The sequence below is a fragment of the Periplaneta americana genome, chromosome 16, assembly GCF_040183065.1.
Source record: "Periplaneta americana isolate PAMFEO1 chromosome 16, P.americana_PAMFEO1_priV1, whole genome shotgun sequence".
NCBI classification, from domain to species: domain Eukaryota; kingdom Metazoa; phylum Arthropoda; class Insecta; order Blattodea; family Blattidae; genus Periplaneta; species Periplaneta americana.
The window spans coordinates 157,386,279-157,395,623 of NC_091132.1; positions in this window are offsets into that span (position 1 = coordinate 157,386,279).

Consider the following 9,345-nt stretch of genomic DNA (forward strand, 5'->3'; position numbering starts at 1 on the left):
TGACTTATAGCGGTAGCCCATATTAGCATCATTGACTCAAGAAGGTTTCTAAGATTATGTATATGGCAATTGTTGTTCTAAATAAGTCTTACTCTTATGCCATGTGATAGAGCTATTCTTAATCAGTGCAAAACATCAAGCGTGATTTCTAAACACGAAATATGTTTTTTCAATAAAATTGAAACTGCATTCCTGCAAAAACTTTGAAAATGATGAAAACCACAAAGAATACGCCACATTCCACACCACAAAGGTAACTGGTTTGTCTCTTAGTGCACGCAGACTGATGGACACAAGATGTTCTTTTAGAACTTTTTCTCTAGGTAAAAACACCATATATAGTAAAAATCGAGGTAGCCAATATTAGCCACCGGCATGGCTCAGTTTGTTAAGGCGCTTGCTGCAGATTCGGAGTTGCGCTCGGGCGCGGGTTCGATTGCCGCTTGGGCTGATTACCTGGTTGTTTTCCGAGGTTTTCCCCAACCGTAAGACAAAATATCAGGTAATCTATGGCGAATCCTCGGTCTCATCTGGCCAAACATCATCTCGCTATCACCAATTTCATCGACGCTAAATAACCTCGTAGTTGATACAGCGTCGTTAAATAACCAAGTAAAACAAAGAAAGAGCATATTATCACTCCTAGCCCATATTTATAACCTTTTCCTATATTATATCTGTTTTTCGTGATTTAGGCATAATATATTATAAGGGTTATGGTGAAAGTATAATGGAGTTACAGGGACCTGCAGGTAGAGCAAGTATTAATACACAAATAGGCTATATAAATAACACACCATTTTAGTAGCCTACTCATATTCATTAGAAGACAGTTACTAATAAATAAATGAATGAATAAAAACTATTTTAAACTGGTTTGGCCATATCCAGGATAGAATCTGTGAATGTCTTGTAGCACAGTTTATCAATGTTACTGTATTCGCGTCTAATATAAGAAATGACAATGCGAAGTTTTTAACTATAATAATAATACGGACATCGTTCGTAAATTGTATTTTGAGATAAGTCCGCCGAGTTTGCTCTACCGCGGGACTAGGAGAGATGGGGGTGCACAACTTTTAATCACTAAATTGTGCACCAATATCCCTGAGTTAAATCCCAAATCTCTCCGCAGTGCATATGAAGAGAAGGTAAATGTCAATGTTGATAGTGATTCGTCTGTTGGACGGAAACGTTAAGCCTGGCGACCCCCTTGGAGCTATTCGACAGGAGTAGGCCACGTGCCAGCACTGGGTTTACCTTCATCGTCCTCACTCACTCCCTACACTACACTTACAAGAAAACTTACACATACACTCACCCTAGTACACGACATAACACTCACAAATACATATCATGCACAACGTGGCCCTCCGAAGTGGTGTGCAACTTGAAAATGAGTCACAGTCCTGCCACCTATCCGCAGTATGCGGAACCCAAATCAGGCAAGTGAAGTGGGTAGGCATTAGACACACACACACACTTTGAGATAATTTCAGTAGTAGCTTACTTACTTACTTACTTACAAATGGCTTTTAAGGAACCCGGAGGTTCATTGCCGCCCTCACATAAGCCCGCCACCGGTCCCTATCCTGTGCAAGATTAATCCAGTCTCTATCATCATATCCCACCTCTCTCAAATCCATTTTAATATTATCCTCCCATCTACGTCTCGGCCTCCCTAAAGGTCTTTTTCCCTCCGGTCTCCCAACTAACACTCTATATGCATTTCTGGATTCGCCCATACGTGCTACATGCCCTGCCCATCTCAAACGTCTGGATTTAATGTTCCTAATTATGTCAGGTGGAGAATATAATGCGTGCAGTTCTGCGTTGTGTAACTTTCTCCATTCTCCTGTAACTTCATCCCTCTTAGCCCCAAACATTTTCCTAAGTACCTTATTCTCAAACACCCTTAACCTATGTTCCTCTCTCAGAGTGAGAGTCCAAGTTTCACAACCATACAGAACAATCGGTAATATAACTGTTTTATAAATTCTAACTTTCAGATTTTTGGACAGCAGACTGGATGATAAGAGCTTCTCAACCGAATAATAACATGCATTTCCCATATTTATTCTGCGTTTAATTTCCTCCCGAGTGTCATTTATATTTGTTACTGTTGCTCCAAGATATTTGAATTTTTCCACCTCTTCGAAGGATAAATCTCCAATTTTTATAGTTCCATTTCGTACAATATTCTGGTCACGAGACCTAATCATATACTTTGTCTTTTCGGGATTTACTTCCAAATCGATCGCTTTACTTGCTTCAAGTAAAATTTCCGTGTTTTCCCTAATCGTTTGTGTATTTTCTCCTAACACATTCACGTCATCCGCATAGACAAGAAGCTGATGTAACCCGTTCAATTCCAAACCCTGCCTTTTCAGTAGTAGCTTACACGAATAAATTACGTGTAATTTGTCTCGATAGTTCAAAGACATTATATTTTGTAAATTATTACAAGGAAGAATATTCAACAATGTTATGGTTTGATGTTTAATGCTGAAGTTGAAAGACGATCAAGTAAAATGTTCCCAGATCGAATCCCGGTGATTCCAATATGACAGGTAAAATTAAAATATATAAATACGTATTAATACTGAAGTGCAATTATAGTAACAGAGAGTGAAAAGGAAGAGGGGCAGGAGAAAGAGACGGGGCGGGAAAATGAGATGAAAGTGAAAGGCGACAAAAGTGTAAAATTATTTCTCTTCTCCGCCCTTCATTGCAGTAAGACACGAGTTAATGCATAACTGGCTTTTATGAAAAACGGCTGGATTCAAATGTAACGTCGTATTATGGTTAATAAATTAACATAAAAAAAACATATGCAAAGCAGAAGAGTCATTACCGGCAGCCTGTATTTATTAGGCCTAGGTTAGAATTGTAATCATAATTCCCAAATGAAATAACTGGCTGCAAATTGAGAATATTTCAAAGCTTTCGTCGTTTCCACAGTAACAAACACGCGCATACCATTGTAAAATTAACGTTGGAAGAAGTGAACCATTCAACACAAGACAATCTGCCGTTATCATTCAGATTCAACCTTGCATTGTAGTAACATTATGTACGAAAATTAAACATAACATGAGCAAGTCTTGGTTTGTATAACAGTAACAGATCAATGAGCAATTCCAATAACGAAAATGTTCCACACTCATATCATATATACCTGTGGTAATGAAGTCGAAACTTATAATATTTCTGTTATCCATTCTACAATGACGAGGGAAGCCGATGTATAATGGCGAACGTGCGCAAGCTTCGAGCATTAAAGTAAGCTACTACCACAGTCTAGTATATACAGTCACGAAGCTCAATATGTAGTGAATATGCATCCATTAATAGTTGCTAACCACTAGGATCGCTAATATCGCCACGTTACAGACAATGCGGCACAATCTATTGTTCCTAGCACCATCACAATTATAAAGCTTCGCGAATGTATATACTAGACTGTGCTACTACGTGAAACAAATTAACATTTAACGATGAGAGAAAAGCTGAATAATTTCAAGGGAAAAATTGTTCCGGGGCCGGGTATCGATCCCGGGACGTCTGGTTGAACGTACCAGAGGTCTCGGGATCGATACCCGGCCCCGGAACAATTTTTCCCTTGAAATTATTCAAATCTGCTTTACAGGAAGCTTTACCTGAAAGATTACATTTGCATGAGAGAAAAGCTGTTATCTTGTATTTGAAAAGCTAATAAGTTGTAATACGAAATCGTGGACGTAGTCTAGAGATTAAACACCAGTGTCGCATTGATACGAAGCTACGGATAACCATGAACTATTTCTATCAAGTTAATATGGATTATGAATTCTCTGAACTTGGACGTAAACATCATAAATATGCTCGAGGGCGCGGGTTCGATTCCGGCCCAGGTCGATGGTATTTAAGTGTGTTTAAATGCGACAGGCTTATGACAGTAGATTTACTGGCATGTAAAAAAGAACTCCTGCGGGGCAAAATTCCGGCACACCGGCTACGCTAATATAACTTCTGCAGTTGCGAGCGTCGTTAAATGAACCATAATTTAAATTTTTGAAAGTACTCTACATTATTTCTAACTGAAAAAAATATAGATACCAATGTAAACATATCAAAACTAAAGACAAATATATAAAATAAATCTCTAATCTCTTCTACGCCACATATTTACATGCACTACTCCCGATCAGAAGGATAAATATGGGTTAGGAATAATGAAGATTAAAATAAAAGTTAAATATGGTACAAGAAAACCACACAATTACATTCACAGCACTTTTAAACATACACTGCAGTGTTGGTAGTAAAACGAAAGTTATATTTTGATTATACATCTTGGTTACACAACTTTTAACACTATACGCTTATCACTTCGGAATATATACTGTATTTACTTTCACGTGTTTAATTTGTTAAAATTAAAATGTTAACACGTGAAAGTAAATACAGTATATATTACAAAGTTATATTTTGAAGTAGAAAGATTTATTTGCCGTTAAAATTGTACAATGGTTGGTTTTATCATGAGTTAAATTACTATAATTAATGTAGCTAAATTTAGCGATTTTATAGGTACATACTGGTATCCATACCTTGACCTGACAATATAGGCTAAAACCTGTTAATGTATGTGATATGAGCTGAGTTTCCTGTTCAAACTTATTCTCTTGTGAACAGAAATACACATCAGTAAAAAAAATGCCAAGTATAAATATACATACTAAATAATGGTAGATAAGCGCTACAAGAAAAATGGAAATTTATCAAAATAACAATACACACAAAATATTACATTACATTGCACCAAAAGGTCAATAGTTAAATAGGTATACTTGAAAAATATGAAATATACAAACATTATGTAGGAACAGATGCGAACTTCTGCCTACGCGAACTAGAGTCCCAACTTTAGATGTGGCCCGGGTAGGGAAAATAATAATAATAATAATAATAATAATAATAATAATAATAATAATAATAATAGTTGAACACTATAACTTTCGTGTGGCAATATAATCTTGTAATATATTGTTGTTGTTTAGTCCAAAGACAGGTTTGAACCTCATAAGTGACACCAATGAGGCATCACTCATGAAACAAATGAACTAGGACATAATGGGGTGGGGTGGGGTGGTGGCCATCTCCTTTCCCTCTCCATTGCATACATCACTGACTAGTAACATATTTCATTAATCAGACTTTAGATGTAATTGTTGTTCCTCTGACACATATCAAGTGGAATGTACTGTCTAATAATTTATATATACGTATCAGTCCGCTTTACGTATATATGATGAAGGGTATCAGCCAGAACCTCAATCAGAGGTTATCATTTATATCTTGTAATTATAAATGTAAAAAAGTACAGTTGGTACTTGTCTACTTCATTTCTAAGTCTGCTTGTCTATTTTCTAAATTCAAACTACGTTAAATAAATCCTAGAGGCCCTGGGTCTCTATTCCAGGCTTGTTTCGAAAAATAAACTAGGCTTATATAGTCACTTGTTTGTTACTCAATCTTAGATACTATTTTTTTTTTCGTTGTTGCATCTATTAGATGCTTTATGGTTCTGCTAACAGATGGAGTTACTTGTCAACAATGTGAACTTAATCTATTATTATTCGTCCTATTTATACATTTATATTGAATGATTCATAGACATCTATGACGTAGTGGAGAGGGCGGCCACTAGAGGGAACCCAAGAGATGGAGCTTAATCTGAGACGATTCTAACCGGCGTCGGGGTTGTATCCGGCGTGGCTTAGTGGATAAAGCATTAGCACGTAGAGCTGAAAACCCGGGTTCAATCCCGGCGCCGGAGAGAATTTTTCTCCGTTCCATCACTCTTTCATCATATGATGACGCAGAATATCTGCATGGAAATATCATATGTACTTCGGTACATCAAAATATATATAGTATATATAGTATAGTATATAAGGTACAATAAAATTTCATCAAGTTTCAAACGAAGTAATTCCATCTTTCTAACAGGGGGACAATAAATACTTAAAGTAATGGTAAACTCGAAAAACTTATTGATGCAACTTAATTTCATATTCTATACCACTGGCACCAAAAAAAAGTGTCCTATTGTTCATACTCATTCAAGATGAATAGTTTCTTAGTGTTTGTCCATTCCACTTTTTTTATTGTCCTTCCCATTTCTATTTCTCTCATTTTTAGTAGGTACTTCACATGTAGTATATGTTTTACTTTAATACATATAATGACCATGAAGATATTTGGATATGTCTTACAAAATTCTTGCTTAAGACCATTGTGGTAACATTCTGCCGCATCTGTAGTTTGTACATTTCGAAATTTTCGTGCTTCAGCCCAGAATTCAGGCGGGGGGAGGGGAGGTTGATATGCCAATGTAGTTTTCCAGAATATAATAATATTGAAAACATTCTCTAATAGGAGGGGCCTCTGATATTAGCTCTGCAAAAAATCTGATACTGGTACTTCTGTTGCTGGTAAATAAGAAAGAACGAAATATAAAAATTTTTAACCACTTTCGAATTTCAGGTGCTTTGTGTCTCAGCTGCTGGTTTGATATACTATTTGTTTTCTTTAATTTTTCAGAGCAAAGACTGTCCTAAGCGAAATTTACACTCTGTAATTTTAACACTGGGAACATTTATTTTGGCAGCATTGTGTGATGGTATTTCATAATATAACAAGAGCTTTGAAATGATTAACTGCTAACTACTTACCTGGGTGAAGGTAGCACTGAAGCGGTTCCTGTGATTTCTGAAGTGAAAACCGTTCAATTTATAAGGAATTTTTTTGTGGAGGTGCAGTTGATTGTATATGCAAGATGTAAAAGTGCCTAAACTAACTGACCCCAATGCTGTCATGGAGGCCACATGAGGCCATATATCGTATGGAACCTACAATTTTTTTTTTTTTTTAATTAATCGTATGGGAAAATGAAAATTTTGTCTGTAAGGAGCCATACGGCATATGGGTGCCTAAGTTTTGTAGGTACATGGAAATCTATACAGATCTTAGATTATCTCTTGCTGTTCCTACTGTACCTACCAGTATTTTGTTTGATGTTCATAAACAAAAATTATCCACCTCTTCAGCACTGGAATCCAGAATTATATAAAATAATGGTTGAAAAACAAGAAGTGCTGCAAATATACACACCAAGATTCATCGAGACAAGTGTGCATCTATGGTGGTACTACATGGTGTATTCTTTAAATCAAACTTGTACAATTAAATTGTAAAGCAAAACAATTTCTTTACTTCTTCTTTAATATTAAAAAAAAAATAATTAAATGACAATTGGAGAGATAGAGAGAGGAGAGTAAAATATATTTCAAGGGAGAAAACAAGGGGTGGGGTGTATGACCAAGAAAAAAAATTACCATGCCAGCACTGACCAAACCTAACCTGTTACAGACTCATGTATGCAAGGTGAATAAGCTGAGTATGAAGGAAACTACCTCAGCGCTAGTTTAACTCTTATAGATGAACTACATAAAGAACTTCAAGTGTCAATATTATCTCAAAGGTTTCTGTGTAACAAACTTCATTTAGAAATGTCCATCTGCGATCATGTTAACTGCAGAAGAAGGAAGAAATATTGTCGTAATATGAAGTTACTCAAATTTCCAATTAAGGACAAGGAAAGGCTACAAAAATTATTTTTGATTTCACCCTCATAAATTGAACGATTTTCACTTCAGAAATCGCCGTAACTATCTCAGCACTAGTTTCAGTAATTTAAGGACCAGTATAAAGGAAATTTGATTAAAGTGAGAAAGAAATTCGTAAGGGAGGCAGTCAGGAGGGATTGAGGTTGTCTACTAATTCGTTACAAACAACTATTATAGGCCATTTCATTTGACTAATGATGATTTGTAGAGCGCAAAATACCTACAGTAGGGTAAAGAATCTAAATCAGTACGTTTATGAGAACGGATATAGAAGTGTCAGGAAAATAACAGAATTTCCGTATATTGCAATTAACTCTGCATTGGCAGAGAAACCGCACAGGGCATCGTAAATCTGCTGAAAATTAGAAAATTGTGTAAAAAAAAATGCATTCAGAGCGAATTTTCCAGCCTGATAATATCTCGCCCACGTTATGGACATAATTCAATACCGTAAGACTGATATGAAACGAATATTAGAACAATTTGTTAACCAAAGACGATGTTCAGTAGTTATTTAACAACATAGAGCAAATAAAAACACAAACGCATATTCTAGCAATAGTTCAGATGAAAAGAAAATGATTAGTACGACCGCTTATTCGGAAAAAGAAAACTGCCAGCTGTGTAGCCTACATGAAGCCATATATCAGGCCTACATTATGAACACGTTGAATTTAATGTGGACGAGAAACGTACAGTTATTATTTATCTGCTTCAATATCGCATCATATAATACACCTGTAAAATGAAAACATGTAGGCCTAGAAAAGAGGAAAAATGTTTGGGGGAGGGAGTTGTAATTCTTCCCCTTTCGGATAAATTTCAGAAGAGGGATACCTGCTTTTCCTTCATATTCAAAAATTGTAATCTTGTACAAACAAAATAAATTAGTGCCTTTTCGTGAGCATCATGATGTGCATTCAACAAACGCAGACAAATCTGCTCTTTTTAGTATTTTGTGATAATTGTTGCTAGTGAGGTATTGTATACTGAAAATTAAAAACAGTTAGATATCGATCATCAAATGATGACAGATTATATATTGAACGCAACAACATTATATCAGCCATGTACCAAAATGTCATCTATGTGTATTGATGAATTTGGGTAAAACAAGCTTCTGCAGTCTACAATTTAGCGATACATCAGTGTCTTATTGTAACATAACCTCACATTACAATGAGAAAGACATTTGGAGGTGGCATGACGTAAAAAAGTCATCCCACAGTCGTATTACTCTATGTACTTTTCAGGTACTCTGCCATCTAGTGTTGGTTATCGCAAGCTCATTTCTCGACACTAGCGACGCATAGCGTCCGTTATTTTCCAGTTGCGTGCAAATTTAATATAAGCTTGGCTGATCTGTGTTATATATGATCTAGGGTATATTCTAGATCATGATCTAGGATGTATATATGCTTTACAAAATGAAAAAAAAAAAAACAGCACCACACCGATATGGAGGTAATAGCATTCTAAAAAACACAATTTCCAGTACGTTTAACCTCTTCTTACTAGGAAAATAATATAATGTACATAAACTCTTGATGTCTATCTAATGTCGAAGAGACTGCAATTAAGAATGATTTGTCACATTGGCATATTTGAGTACAGTGGCCTATTTTCGTGTATCTGAAAGAAAATATCGTAAATTTGTTGCTTCCATAACATA